Raw genomic sequence first — 14,909 nt, forward strand, 5'->3', positions numbered from 1 at the left:
CAAGAATCAAGGTGGTTTTTATATGCTGCAATTCCAAACTGTATCAAGCGCTTCCTAGTCAGTCAGTGCATAGCCTTACCCATTCCTTGTTGAAATAAGACCTGCTGGTTTAGATTTGGGGAAAAAGTAGGTTTCTTTCCCGTAGAAACCTTGACCTCCCAATAAAAAGTTAAAAACCTAGCCAAAACCTGTGAAATATTATGTCTCTGAGGTATTAGTGTGGTGCTTACTGAATTTTTTGGCTGAGCTAACTGACTGGATAATTTACTTGCATAACAAACCATGTTATGTCACTTTTTGGGGTTGAGAAAGTTTATCATGGGAGTCAAATAGCCAAAATACATTATGGGAGAAGAAGTCTGATTGGAAAGCCAGTCTCACTGAATAGGATGGGAACATGAGACATTCTGTGATGTATTTTTCATACAAGAAATAGTACTAAATGCCCGTCAGGCACCATGTTTGTTTTCAGCTTTAGGCCCCTGGGCAAGCAAGAAAGTTAGTTTACCATGTTAACTGTGTGGTGCATGCTCTCTCCCACTCTCCTCTGTATTAATCTGACTCATAAAAATGCATTCAAACTGTAAGTCCTGTGAGAAACCACCACAGTATTTCAGGATCTAACTTTTTTGCATTTTGGTTGTTTTGGAAAACCATTTCCAGAAATTCATGTGAAAAATGGTCCCTTTGTGTGTGTGGGGGGGGAGGGGGGATGTATGTTTTATTAAAAATCCTATTTTTCTATCAACATTGTTTTATTTTGGGTTATTTTTTTAATGGTCACTATTCCACAGAAACACTCTGTGCATAAAATTTTGAACAACCTCTCTAAAGGCTATGTTCTTTTAACTGAAGAGTTGGAGGCCTGTGTTTGCAATTAAAAGATCTGAATTGTAATGAGTGATGCATCAGCATGAAAATCAGTGTGTCTATTGAGGATGGCCACATAATTTGTTGCCTTAAAGCTGGGTCGCATCTTGTTCATTTAAGTTTCCTTCTCAGGTAAGCAATAAGATAGAACGCACATTTAGAAAAAAGCAGCTATTTAAGATGGAGACAAGGAAAACAGGCATGAGAACAGGAAGAAACAAAACAGAAATAGCAAAATGTTAAATTGTGAGGTATGGCTTGTGATTAGCTCTTTCTAGCTGGATTGCTGTTCTGATAGCTCCCACATAACGGAAGAAATGGATGCAATTTCAGGGTGAACTAACACAAGGTGTTTGATTCAGAGAATTACTTCCTAACAGGACCTTGCAGGCAACTGAGAATGAATGCCATTTATACAAATCCCTCTTGCTATTCCAAGCACTAGTTTGACATCTTTTTCTTCATATAAATGAGTGCAGTTTAGACACAACACTACTCTCCTTGTCCAGATACCACCCTCGTGTTTGAGGAGTAGACGTTCTTTACATAGTTTCACAACTGAAAAAGCTAACAGTGCACTCTGCATTTAGCAGAGGGGTTTCAGGCTGCAAGTTGGGGAGGGGATAATCACTGGAGGGTTTTAACAGTTTATACATTTACGGCCTGGCCAGCGAAGGGAATAAATGAATAACTACTTATATGTGCTGAAACAGCATACTTGTAAATATGTAGTGAGACACCAGAGGCAACTCTATTGATTATGCCAGAAAGGATTTTAGAAGATGTTTGTGTCACCTTGGCTCAATCGCCACAAAGGAGTTAAAAATGTATCAAATTTTTTTTCAGCTAGACCACATTCATGTGGTATGTAAATATTAATAGGAGTCTCCTACAAAATGTAATGGATAATTCTCTGGTATAGGGTGGGAAATGGTTTATGTTGGCTTAATGTTCATTGTCCTAGCCTTGAATTTTGTGGGAGATTCATACAATTTTAGGCCAAAGCAGAATATGAGAGCATCAATGGTTTGTACTTTCCTCTCCAATTGAGGGAATTACTGGCAGGGCAGTGTGCTGTGGAGGGACACAACAGCCCAGCGGTCGCCTCCGTCCCCTATTGAGTCAGGTCCAATCAATCAATTACTTAACTATATACAGATTTATTATCACAGGAAAATCATTAAAGGGGTAAGGACATATATATATCTATATATCTATAATATGGTTTTCTTTTTATTTTATATACACACACACACGTACAAGTTTACAAAACAATAAACCCTATAATATAGATCTATACAGATATACCACACCCAGTTTGGGGCGGGACCCTCCCTCCAGGGTAACTTACTACTACTCCGCAGTCCCAGAGGGTTCCCTCTTGTTCTCCAGGTCAGATGTTATTTCTCTTGCTGCCTTCTGATTGGTGGATGGGCTCTACCAATCAAAACAGCAGGATCTCAAGCCTGGGATTCAGCCTAAGCTCTGAAAGGTGAGCCTGCTACAGTGGGTGAGGGGTTTGAATTGTTCAGCATATGACATGGCTGTTGCAGGCACTAGACTCAGTTTAGCCACACATTTTTTTTTATCTTTAGGCTGGAATTTCCCAAGGAGGTACAGTAAGACAAGGAAGATATTACAAAGCCAAACCTCACCTGAAGTGACTTGAACGTTCACACTGGTTTCTTGCCATTTATTTTCAAAAACAAAAAGCTAGTGATTGCCTTTAGAAACCCTGAACCTCAAGATACTACAGGTCCATGTAAGCTCCGTTCCTTCCCTTTTTGTGGGAGTAGAGGAATGGGGGCCAAGCATTGATCAGGTGAATGATAATGTATTTCCAGATTTAAGCACAACTGCAGTTGTGCTGAGTGTGTTAATCTTGCACTTGGTGCTCAGTCATAGCAAGCGTTCAGAATAATTTATTTTAGAAACCAATAGTCTGCTAACCCACAATGCATGCAAGTCTGTGCAAGATATCTACAACCAAGGTGTAAGGGTTATGTTGTGCTAGATGCTGCATGTGTACATTGTAGGGGGTGGCCTGGAAAGTTGACCATACAAAAGTATAATTTTGTACATGATAGCATTTCTGCCTGAAGGCAGTGGTTCATAGTCACCCTACTGCATTCAGGGTGAAAGTTTCAATAGTGAAGACAGGCAAAAGTTGGGAGCTGCAAAGTATTCTAACCTGTACAGATGGGGATCTGAGGCGCAAAGAGACTTTCCCAAGCTCACATGGGAAACTTTTAGTAGGGCTGGAAATTGAATTCCAGTCTAGAGTACAGCTAATTCTTCCTGCCTAACTCTTGAAAGAACAAAACATTAACATCCTCAAGACTGTCTGTGAATCAACCCAAAAGCAGGATTGTTTTTGAAAGCAGGACTGTTTTTGAAGTTCAGTGCATTTTGTAAAGTGGTATTTGTCCTAAGGTTCATCTGACTGACCTCATGTTTTATCTCTTTGAAAAGTTAATAATAAATTGTAACTATTGATGTCATTCTTAACATGGTATGGATTATTTTATGCTGTCTGTGAGTACCTTTACAATTTGGGGTAAAAAAATTAAAAAAAAAAATTTTTTTTTGGCTGAACTTCTAGTTAAGAATGGTTTATATGTCCAGGGGACAGAGTGAAGGTGAATCTAGTATCACTGGCCAACACTGATACTTGGGCAGTTGTTTCAGTTAGGGTTGAGGGTAGTCTAATGTAGAGTTTAGATAATGGATTTGCATAGGATGGTTTGTATAAGAATGATCCTGCTAGCACTACTTGTCTATGATTCTATGATAATATACTTGCCCATTACTGAAACTAATAGCTTGGAAGGTGTAATAGGACTATTCTTGGAATGGATCTGGAGGTGGGGTGTGGTGGTGTGGCCATACTGATCCTTGGCTGTGTAGTGCAAGTGCAATGAATGCTCCACCACCAAAAGCACTGGTCTTGGCCACTGGTCTCCATTACCAGTTGCACTCTGCTGCACTATTGAGTTCTCTGCATCATTCCCCTTTTGAAAATCCTAGAGCCATGCTTGATTATTCCTAGTAACTTCAATTAGCTTTGGATCAGGCCTGTTGTCATTAATAATAGCTTGTATCTAAGCAGAGAAAGATAGTTTAGCTGTGTTAGTTTGAAGTCAGGCAGAGGGCTTGCCTCTGTTTATGAAAGCTTATGCTATGCATCTCTGATTTATTTAGCCTATAAAATGTGAATCTAACCTGCCTTATATCTAACCATCCACCATATTTTTTTTCTGTTGCTCTAATCATCGTTCAAGTTAAACTCATTGTAGGAGTTACATGATTAACTCTAGGGCATACTTAGAGGCCATATCTAAATAGGAAGCTTACCATTACCAGTAGTTGTGCCTTCAAGCATGACTTGCTGTTGCTGCTCCAGGAAGGCTCTCTTCAACCAGAAGCAACACAACATAGTTTTTAACTGTAAAAACAAATTCCATTTTCTTCTCTCCTGTTTCCTAGCGTGAAACGTATGTTTTTCAGGAGACTTAATAGAAGATTCTGAATGATTGTCAGTAAATGTTACATAGCACATGGCTTGCATCTAAAATATGACAGATACTGCAGCTGGCTGTAATTCAGGTAGGGATCATGAATGATTCACTAGGTGGGTAGAAGTGGAGTTAGTAATTCTTTCATCTTGATCATTTTCTCCCTCCAGCCAAAAATCTAGCATGCAGTGACAGCTTTGTAAGATAGTGTGATGGCCAGTAAGGCTAGAAGAGGCTTAGAGGAGACCTGAACAAATAGATTTGATTTAAGTATAAGAGACATAACCTGTCTCTCTCTCCCCTTCCATCTACCCTTTTTCTGGTTATGCAGGGAATTGTTAGGAATCAAATGCAACTGGCCTAGAATACTAATATTTCAGTCTTGATAAGGCTGGGAGATATTTTAATTAGGACGAATATGCAGAGACTTGAAGGAATACATTTAATCATGTAATTTGAAGCTGCTGTGAGGAATCTTGAAAGGCAGTATGAGGAACAAATGCAATTTCTTTCTCTGGGAAGATATAGCCAAGTTCACAAGCATAAATGTGAAAAGCAATGAGAGAGCATTAGTAGCCACTTTCCTGCCTTCTGACCAACATATAAATTCCTTAGGTGTAAAATGTGGACTGCTTGAGATGAGGACAGTTCTTCAGCTCATCTGGATAATACTGTTATGGAAAAATATGATCCTATATTTTTATCATTTAAAATTCAAGAATGGTCAGAACAAAATGTCAGGTCCATTCCTAGACACTTGTCTCATATTAATATCCTCTATGGTGCGGGAGTGGGTTGCTGGTAAGCTCTTTTGATAGAAAACAAATAACCAATTCTAAAAATGTATAAAGTGGCTTCTCTTTTGTCAGAATAGCCCTGAAATGCACCTTGCACACTCAAAAAAGTGAACTATAGTGTTGCTATCTTGTGTATCCTTACACTCTTATTTTTGTCTTTAACCGTACGGGAAAGAGAAGTTTACAATTCTACTTGAGTCTCTGAATACAAAGATATAATTTGTGAACAGGAAATGTCTGAGAGATTTTCTATTGAGAATTCTATGTAACTAATTGAATGCAAGATGGGTTCATTGTTCCACAGTAAAACATGACTGCAGTTCATTGGGCTAGACCCATGACCTCCCAGCGATGTGGCTTTGTGATGCCCAGGTGTCTGAAATCTGCTAGAACAAGCCAGCTAGGGGATTGCCAGGTGGAATGAAGCAAGAGATCAGCCTTTACACCACTCCCAGCACAGATGGTGCATCTGGAGCAAAGTTTTTCTCTTTGTGTTTCTAATCACATAAAAATCCTCAGCCAAACTTTCTACTCTCAAAAACATTTTAAAGTGGCCTCTTAAGGTATTTGACTCGAGTTCTATCTCTGCCCCTCTCTCCCCACTACCTTGGATTTTCTCCTTAAAACCCATTACCTCTTATACTTACTGATTTTTATTTTCCTACCCAGCACTGTGTTTAATGTAACATCCTCCCAAAACAGCCTTGCAACTTTATGTCATCAACACAAGGCTTCCCTCAAGGCTTGACTTCTTCTGCATCAAAGTTAGTAGTCTCAAGAGCAAACACAGGCATTATTTCCTTCTGTTTTGTTGCCTAAAGTGGGCTGCTCAATAAGATGATAAACTGCTTGTATTAAATAACTGAAGATTTTTGAAGGAATAAATAAATCATCTCCCTGTAGAGTAAATCAGCAAACAAGAATAGGGTGGTTTGTAAGCCCTTCAAATCTTAGAAGCCACAGTAGACTTAACCTGATCCAAATCCCACAGAAATCAATGGAAAGAATTCTACTGGCTTCAAAGGGATGTGGGTCAGAAATTGTGACTTTTTGGGAAATATAGACTGAAAAAAATTCAGTTTATTCCTTCTGTATTCCTCCTGACTGAGTCCAGTGGAAAGCCAATTAAACCTCACACATTCTCTGACTCCAGCATGTACTTCTAAATTTTGACTGAATGAACATGGGGCAAGAAGCATTCCTGCCATTTGCAGATGTGAGCAACATGACTCTTGCCAGTTTCATGACTTTTCCATTCTGCTATTATACTAGAAAATCAGTGATATTTTTTAGGGTTGGGTAAATAGTTTTTTGTTTGTTTGTTTACAAAGTCCAAAAACTTTTAAGTGTTCTGGTTTTTTTCTTTGTAGTTTTCAATGAGAAATTTATAAATTTGTGACAATTTATTTATTTTGCAAAAATGCTTGCTTGCCACAAATTTCAAAAGTACTTTTGACAAGGCACCTTGTCGAGCTCATCTGAGCCCAATAACTTCCTGCCCACAGCAGGGGACTGGACTTGATCTTACAGGTCCATTCCGGTTCTATGATTCTACGATAAAATTTCAACCTGCTGTAATAACTAAAACATAGCCTAGTACACTGTACATTCCATAGTGTGTGTGTGTGTGTGTGTGTGTGTGTGTGTGTGTGTGTATGTGTATATATTCAGAGAATCATGTATCATTTGGTCATGATGGCTATATTAAACCATCATGAAAAAGAAACCTTGAAACATCAACTTGATTCATTTTTGCTTCCTAAACTATAACCCAGTGTCTTGCATGAAGTTCATTATACATGCAGAATTCATTATATTTTTTTGACTAGAGAAAGGATGTTGATACCAATGACATTGCTTTCACAGTTAGCTCTCACAGACTGTAACAAATTGGTTGCCCCTGTACTATAAAGTACAGGTATGTTCAAGGGGAACATTTGCTATTGGTTTTGAAGGACCATACCCCACAATTTTTTATTCATGATACAGAGTGAATGATCCTTTGATTAATTATTTCCAGATATCATGTTTATTATGTGATCAAATTCTGCTTGCTACAATAATATTATATATAGATTCTTATTAGATATAGGTTACAGGGCAATCTGAATTAGTTCTTCCACTTCTGCCTCTTGGTTTATTATGTCTCTTTGCCCATGTCAGTCTTTAAAAAAAAAAACAACAAAAAAACCCCCAAACACCCCAGTTGGGTTTCAGGAGTGGTGTGAGACATGTGGGTGAAAGCCAGCTGCCCCCCCGAAGCCTCCCAGCGATCCCCAGCTGCCATGGAGTACCCTTGCCAACCCTCAGCAGCACTGGACATAAGCAGGGCCCCGTGGTGGGATGGACAAAAGGGGCAGGGGTGTAGCTGTCTATGTCAAGGAAAGCTACTCATCCCTGCAAGCCAACATTGGCGCCCAGGGTGGATGACCGGAAACCCTCTGGGTGAAAATTCGTGAGGAACATGGCACAGGAGACACAATGGTGGGAGCCTATTATAGACCTCCTACCCAGGATCAAGAGCTTGACCAGGAGTTCACCAGGGAATTGGCCGAGGCCTCACGCTTCCAGTCCATGGTTATCATCAGAGACTTTAACTACCCGGACATCTCGTGGGAAGACTGCTCGGCCAAATTCTAATGGTCACAAAGTTTTCTCATGTGCATGGATGACCTCTGTCTGATGCAAGAAGTATACAGGCCAATGAGAGATAAAGCACTGCTTGACCTGGTACTGGCAACGGAGTATGACCTTATCAGCGACCTAACGATAGAAGGGAAGCTGGGTGGTTGTTACCTCAAGCTGATCACCTTCACCATGTGCTGTAAAGCTGGCAAGTCAGTCAGCAACACAGAAGTCCTAGACTTTAGGAAAGCTGACTTTGACAAGCTCAGGAGGGTTGTCAGTGAGATGCTAAAGTGCCTCAGCCCAAAGGGGAGGGGAATTCAGGATGAGTGGTTGCTCCTCAAGGGATCAATCCTCAATGCACAAACAAAGTCTATCTCATCTTGGAGGAAAGGCAACAAAAGGGCACAGCAGCCCCCCTTGGCCCTGCAGGGAACTAGTAGACCTCCTGCCTCTAAAAAGAAAGGTCTACAAAGGATGGAGGATGGGATCCACCTCCAAGGAGGAATATTCTGCACTGGTCCAGACCTTCAGAGACCAAACCAGGAAAGCCAAGGCTGTGACTGAACTCCAACTGACTACAAGTATTATGGACAATAAAAAGTCTTTTTTTAGATATGTGGGGAGCTGGAGGAAAAGCATGGGCAGCATTGGACCCCTGCTAAACCAGATGGGACAACTGACAACTGACACCCAGGAAAAAGCCAACTTGCTAAATGGATACTTTGCGTCAGGCTTTCACTGGTCCCAAGGGATGCCCCTGCCCATTACAGGACAGGAAGGCTTGGGTGAGGGAGATTCCTTACCCTCCATCAATGCTGACTTTGTGAAGAAACACCTTGAGAGGCTGGATACCTTCAAGTCAGCCGGCCCTGACAGTTTACACCCAAAGGTATGCAAGGAGCTGGCAAGCATTATAGTCCAGCCCCTGGCACGGATGTTTGAGAACTCCTGGTGGTCCGGTGAAGTACCTAAAGATTGGAGGAAGGCCACTGTGGTGCCTATCTTCAAGAAGGGGAGAAAAGTGGATCCAGAAAACTACAGGCCCAGGAAGATTCTAGAAAAGATTATCAAAGAGACCATTCTCAACAGACTAGCCAATGGCTTTCCCTCAGGATTTTGCCAGAATGGGTATGTCATGGGTAGGTCTTGCTTGACCAATCTTATTTCCTTTTAGGAACAGGTGACCTATCACCTGGAGAAGGGAGAAGAGATTGATGTCATATATCTTGACTTTAAAAAAGCCTTCAATCTGGTATCCTATATCACCTCTTGGCAAAACTGGCCAACTGCGGCCTCGGCTTCTCCATAATCTGCTGGCTGGGGAATTGGCTACATGGTTGGACCCAGAGGGTGGTGGTTGATGGAAGTCAATTGTTGTGGTGCCCTGTGACCAGTGGGGTCCCTCAAGGCTCTGTCCTTCGGCCTATATTGTTCAACATCTTCATTAATGGTGTGGACATTGGCATCAGAAGTGGACTGGCCAAGTTTGCCAGCAACACCAAACTTTGGGGTAAAGCATCCACACCTGAGGACAGGAGGGCAATCCAGGTCGATCTTGACAGGCTCAAGAAATGGGCAGGCAAGAACTTGATGGCATTTAACACCTAAAAATGCAAGGTTCTCCACCTTGGGAGGAAAAACCCGCAGCATGCTTATCAGCTCGGCAGTGCTACACTGGCTAGGACTTTGGATGAAAGGGACTTGGGGGTCATTATTGACCACAAGATGAACATGAGCCTTCAGTGTGATGCTGTGGCTACTAAAGTGAGCAAAACACTGGCTTGTATCCACAGATGCTTCTCGAGCAGATCCTAGGACATCATTTTCCCATTGTACTTGGCCTTGGTGATGCCACAGCTGGAGTACTGTGTCCAGTTTTGGGCTCCACAATTCAAAAAGGATGTGGAGAAGCTTGAGAGAGTCCAGAGGAGAGCCACACACAGAAGAGGTCAGGAAAACAGACCTTACAATGAGAGGTTGAGGGCTATGGAATTCTTCAGCCTGGAAAAACATAGGCTCAGGGGTGATCTGGTGGCCACCTATAAGTTTATCACGGGTGCTCACCAGGATCTGGGGGATCTGTTCACCAGAGCACCCCAAGAGATGACAAGATCAAATGGTCACAAACTCCTCCATGGCTGTTTCAGGCTGGACACAAGGAAGAACTTCATTACTGTCCAAGCCCCCATGTTTTGGAATAGACTGCCACCGGAGGTGGTTCAAGCAGCTACTCTGAATGCCTTCAAGAGACATTTGGATTTCTACCTTGCTGGGATCCTATGACCCCTGCTGACTTCCTGCCTTTGGGTAGGGAGCTGGACTCAATGATCTTCCAAGGTCCCTTACAGCCTTAATGTCTATGAATCTATGAAAGTCATGACAAAGTGCAAATGAATTCTGCGGTGCATTGTACACTACTTTTTAAAGTGGACAGTACCAGTTATACTTTAGAGATTTTTTTCCCATTCTTAATGGCTTGAAACAAAGCAACCCCCCCCCCCCCAAGACAATGTAAGTATTTTTCTTGTTTTTAATGGATTTTGAATCAGGCCTTATGGGAGAAAAGTGCTTTTTGACAATGACAGTGAGCTTTCATTTCTTACCATCCATCATCCACTCAGTTCTCTGAGTGGTTAAGCAAGCTCAATTCCAGTCACTTGATGGCTCAGAAGTCACCCTACTGCACTTGGTAACTCTTTAATAGTCCATAGTGACTAGTTAAAACAACTCAAGAGAGCATTGAAGAGTACCAAATAGAATTAGAGGTAGAAGGGACATTAAGATAGGTAGATTCATTCATTTACATCTCACACAAACCAAAGTAATGCCAGAAAGATTCTGCCATTTAACATCATACTTGAAACAGTACTTCTGTGCTGGCTTAGTGAGTAGGTATCAACTATTGAACAATACAAGTTCGTACAGCATCTAGGTGTTGTCTCAGAGCTTGATTCTGTATTTCTGAAGCTGCTAGGATCTCTGCCTTTGAATTCAGTGTTGGACCCAACATATCTGTTCATTTATTTACTGACCCTGAACTTCCATATTGGGTTGGAATGACAGACTTCCAGACTAAGGTGACATGACTTGAAATACTTATAGGAAGTTATTCCTGAGAAATGAAATGTTATACTTTCATGTAAAAAATGAAGAGAAAATGCTTGAGATTTGGTTATATCTGTTATTTCCTATTAGTGAAGTTGGTGTCTTTATAAAGTATACTTAGTTTAAAGAATTAAAAAAAAAGATAATTCTTCTCAATTTGGAAGTGCATCTGTTGCCTATTACCTAGTCATATACAGCTGTGACAGCTGAAAATTATGTCTGTGTGATAAAGGTGCTTGCTGAAGGCTCTATGAAGATTAGACCAAGTATTTTTCTGTCACTTGTTCAGATATTAAGCTATATATTGTTGCTAAGAGCCTAATTAAAGTCTAAGATGTAGTATAAGGCCTAGTAAATTTAGCAAAGCCTTATAGAAGTTGTGATGGTAGGCCCTGTGGCATAGTTAAAATTAACCTTATCAGAAGAATGCAAGGCTTGTACTGCTATTGGTCAGTCTAAGGAGAGTTGAAGTAAAAAGAATCTGAATGGCTGTAAGTTATCAGAATAGCTCAGAAGTTATAAATTGGCTGGCACATCTGGAAATCATTTCAAAGGAATACACATCTCTGTAAAAGAAGCTCTTGATTTAAGATTAGCTACTGACCTGGAACAGTGGGCCCATGGATCTCGAGGAGCCCAAAGACTGAATTACCAGGGTCCTTCCTGTACCTCTCGGACAGTGCTGATCGGAGATGCCTGACTTCACTGAGCTTTGCAGAAGAGAAACTTGTTGTACATCAGGCATCAGAGGGGACTGCTGATAAGTTGCCGACATGAATTATTATTGTCTGTCTGTTGTTTTGTTATCTGTGCGTAGTTGTGTTTTTGTTAAGTCAATAAATCTTTCTTACCTTTCTACCCCCAACCTTAGTCTCAATCCCAAACCCTCCACTGGCAGATGGGACAACAGCTTTGCTGTATAGAGATGCAATAATATTGTCTATAAAACCTGGTGTAATTATGATTAAAAGACCAACAGTTTGAAATCATGCCAAACAAGACTAATTACACGTCAGGCACATGAAAATCATTCTACCTCAAACTCAAGTAACTTTCCTATAGCATCACGGACCCATTATCACTGAAACTTGTGGTAAATGTTTGCCTGTACTTTTAAATTCAGAAATAATAGATTGCAAATATAACTGTATTTAAGGGTGTCTCCATGGTTGTGCAACTTTAATATTTTTCATAAATTTATTGTCCAACCCCATTCTAAATTCAGCTACATTTGACATTTAGACATCCTGCAATAGTGATTTCCATAAGCTGTCTACATGCTGTGTGAAGTCACTTCTTTAATTTGTTTGACACTTATGTGCTGTTAATTTCATTGGGTGAACTCTTGTTCTCATATTATGGATCAGTGGAAAGAGAAGAGATTGATCATTTTTATACTGTGCCCTTCATAATCGTAAATACTTTAATAAAGTCTCCACTAACTGAACTAGTGAGTTAGAATTCAGATTTAAAGGTGATCTGAAAAGACAATTAACCAAAAAAGAAAGGCTGTGCCTTATTTGGATATGCTATGGTGGGTAAAGAGGGCCAGAAATGGCTTGTAATTTGTCTTTGATCAAAATGAACTTTAGTATAATGTTGTTTTATCAAAGCTAAAATGTTTTGCAGAGATGTATTGGGTTCCATGAAACTTTCATCCTAAATCTATTTAGGCCTATGGCAGAAAGTGTTAGGGTACAAGTATGGGATGTAGGAAACCCAGGTTAAAGTTCCTGCTTTGCCTGATTTTGAATGAAAATCTCTGCTTTACATCATGATTGGAATGTCTCAAATTTTGCATCCTCTGTATTCCATTTTCAGTTTTAGTGTCTTGTGGGGTGAAGTTCTGTCTCACTGAGTTTAGTGTGAGTTATGCCATAGATTTTAGTGGGGCTAGGATTTTACCCTTTGTGTTTGCACAGTGACCAATACCCTACCTAATTTCTATGCAGAGACTCAAAAGAACAGGGGGTCAGAAGGAAAATAAGACAGGATCCTGTCCCATCCAGTCCCCGACCTTCCCTTGTACATTAATGTAGAAGTAGGGAAAATGTAGCTCATTCTTCTCAATATATCAACTATTTTGATCTGTAATCATATTGCTTAACATAGAGTAGTTCTTAATCAAAGGGAAACTGAAGCAGTAAGAGTCAGGGTAATTTTACACATTTCTGAATTATTTCCTAAATAGAATGTGAGTTACAATGAGAAATTTATGGCATGGTAAGAACAAGGTCTTTCAAAATGTCAGACTTTGTCTGTAAATTGCCATCACCAGCAGAAAACCTACCTGTCAAGTAACTGACAATCATAGCCTCATGGGGAATCTGAATTTGCTGTATACAGTTTGTTAAATGAATCAAAGATGGGGTGAAACTAGCCATTTTTTATATTTTCCCTAGAAATTTTAGTTTTTCAGATAAAGAAGAATCTGTATTAAACTGTCCAAAACAACTCTATGCAGATGCAATGTCAAAGTTTCAGAGTTAAGCATTCAAAGCAGGAAATGGGAAAGTAAAGGTTGACTGTACATTTTAACCCTGCTACCTGACTATAGGCATAAGTAATGATAGCCTACAAAGCTTCTGTATAAATATTTGCCTTTCAGTGTATTGAATATTATGCCTTCTTAACATTTTGATCACATGCATTCAATGCCATGTCTGAAGGGCTTTAATTCTTTCAACTCTGGCATCTGATCAAAAGAAAGAACCAAAATTATAGTAGTAAAACTGTAACCTCTGCTTCACCTTCAGGTTAGATTTATGATTTTTGCAATTGAAATGAATAAATTCCATTGTTAGCTTTCAGAATAAGGAATGTATAGTTAGCAGATTTCTCTGCATGTGTTCTGTAATGGAATAATAGTAAATCTGGCTACTTTTGAGAACACTGCTGCAATATTGTAATTTTTTCTGAGCATTTGAGTTCTAAGTGTGATATATTGAAGATGGATGACATGAAGAAAGGTTCTGAGTTTCTTGGAGTGATGCCATTGAGAACCAAGAGTGAGCTAATTAATGTCAGTTGTGGTATAACCCTGTAAAATTTTTATGCATCACCATATTGATGTAACCTGTCTACTGCTATGGCAGTCTCAGAAGCACATAAGTCACTTAACTGCTCAACAAAAGATACCTTAATCTCTTCTGCCCAGGAAGTCTCAAAGCTTTTTTTTATCTACATGCAGCTCGCTTGGTTCCACAGTGAACTAGTTGGGTGATTTCTTTAGACTGTATTTACCACATGCAAATTCAGGTTGAATACCTATTACAATTACATCTGCCATAACAAACCTTCCCTGCCTTTCAGGTGTGTTGTAGACATCAGTTAAATTGTTTGTGATCAAATTTGCAGTACTGGGATGACTGGAGAGGAGGAGGGGAAAGAGGGATCACTCTTATAGAGAGGATCACTCTTGAGAAATGAAGATTTTCCTGCCACTGAACTTTTGAGGATTCTTCAAATGAATATTTGGATTGATTATGCATGCATGTATTCCACTGTATGATCAGTGCAATTAAATTTGAGACCTTTGGTAGCAGTACTGTTGGGATGGAGCAGATGCCCTGCATACTCCTGTTACCTCAGTAGAAGACATTAAGGGATGGGTCTTTCAGGTTCCCTCTGAGCTCTTTCTCATCCCCTGTGGAGAGCTGGAGCACCCCCTTTCCCTTTGTTGACATTCTACTAATTAGCACTTGCAAGGGTTTTTAAACCTTCTTGTAAATAGTGAATGTTCATGTTTGTTCCCTCAAAAGATCGTTATTGTTTTAGTGTTTATATTTAGCAGAGCTACCCTGTTGTAAGCGTGCAGAAGTCCCTAGGGCTTCAGACAATGACCTCCCTGCAGATCTAGGATGCCTGCCATACAAGCTGCCTATATTGTTTTAGCAAGGGACACGTGAAGGATATATGCTCCATTTGCAAGTCCTTATCTCAGACTCAGAAGCCCAGAGAGCTTCACCACATTTTGACTAACAGTATGTCCCTC

Source organism: Crocodylus porosus, unplaced genomic scaffold, assembly GCF_001723895.1.
Source record: "Crocodylus porosus isolate Cpor-Errol unplaced genomic scaffold, CroPor_comp1, whole genome shotgun sequence".
NCBI lineage: Eukaryota > Metazoa > Chordata > Crocodylia > Crocodylidae > Crocodylus > Crocodylus porosus.